The sequence below is a fragment of the Elephantulus edwardii genome, unplaced genomic scaffold (genome assembly GCF_000299155.1).
Source record: "Elephantulus edwardii isolate Elephantulus edwardi_28Jun2011 unplaced genomic scaffold, EleEdw1.0 scaffold00003, whole genome shotgun sequence".
Taxonomy (NCBI): Eukaryota; Metazoa; Chordata; class Mammalia; order Macroscelidea; family Macroscelididae; genus Elephantulus; species Elephantulus edwardii.
Window position 1 is genome coordinate 36,076,882 of NW_006399753.1, and position 1,591 is coordinate 36,078,472.

Here is a 1,591-nt window from a genome sequence, read left to right on the forward strand (position 1 = left end):
ACACCACAACTCAAAGATATCCTTTTTTATTCTGTCATCCTTATTCACTGTCTAGCTTTCAGATGAGTAGCAAGTGATTGAAAAGCCATGACGTGAATCATATATGTCTTAGTTTTTAAACTGACATCATTGTTCTTCAGTAATTTGGAGAGGTCCCTGAGAACAAACTTTCCCAACTCAATATATCTTTGTATTTCTTGACTGCTGGTGCCAAGGTTTATTCTGGATTCAAGTAAGATGAAGTCCTTGACAATACCAATCTTTTCTCCATTGATCATAATGTTGCTTATAGGCTAAGTGGAAGATTTTTGTCTTCTTGATGTTGGTACGTATCCATATCTTCTGTAAACATCTCAAGTCCTCCTCACTTTTAGTAAGCAAGTTTGTGTCGTTACATAACACAGACTATTGATGAGTCTTCCTCTGATCCTGATGCCACAATCTTCTTCATAGAGTGAAGTATCTTAAACTCTTCTTGAATTTCAGCATACAGACTGAATAAGCATAGAGGGAAAAAATGTATGCCCTGATGCATACCTTTCTTTTGATGTTAAACCATACAATGGGCCCTTGCTTTGTGGGCACAACAGCTTGTCTGGGTATAGATTTCATATAAGCATAATGAAATATTCTGGGATTCCCATGCTTTTCAATGTTAAGCATAGTTTATTTTGTTCCACACAGTCAAATGCGTTGGTGTTAATAAAACACAAATAGCTCATGGTCTTCTCTGCTTTCTGTCACAATCCATCTGTTATCAGCAGTAATATCCCTGGTGTCATGGCCTCTTCTAAATCCAGCATGAACTTCTCTTTCCATATACTGTTTTAGCAATATTTTAGTTGCATTTGACATTAACAGTATTGTGCTTTCTTGAGGAGCACATGTACTGAAATTGAAACAATATAGAGAAGATTAGCATGAACCCTATTCAAGGATGACATAAATTGGTACCTGGATTTTGGAAAGAGGGATGTTGTATAGCTCAGAAATAGAAATCTCATCATGATGATTATGAATTACTATTATCTTATGACAAGGATGAAGGAATTCTGATAGGGGTAAAAACATCAATTGCATTGATATATTTTCCCCCCTCCCAGTTTACGCTTGAGCTAGATCCGACTGGCATAGGAGATTTCCCCTCTTTCTCCAGAGGAACATCTGGTAGACTATTGACACCTCTTATGCATTTTGCACTCCTGACTTTTTTTTTCTATAAAGAACTTGGGAGCCTTGCTGGCATAGCTGGTTACATGTTGAGTTGTCAACAGAAAGGCGGACAATTGAACCTATCACCTGCTCAACAGAGACAGTGGAGGTCACTTGTTGCCATTAAGAAAACTTGATGAAGAGTAATAATGGAATCAAATTAGGGAAAGTGGTTTAGTGAGGTTTTTTGCCTTTGTGTAAAGAACTCATTTATTCCTTTGGGACTGGCCCCTACTAACAGCATGCCCAAAGTATGTGAGATGAAGTTTTATTATCCTTGCCTCCACAAACAGCCTGGACATACCATTTCCAAGACACACTTGTTTTTTCTTTTGGCAGTTTTTAAAATATTCAGCTCTCTTCCCCAACATCACAACTC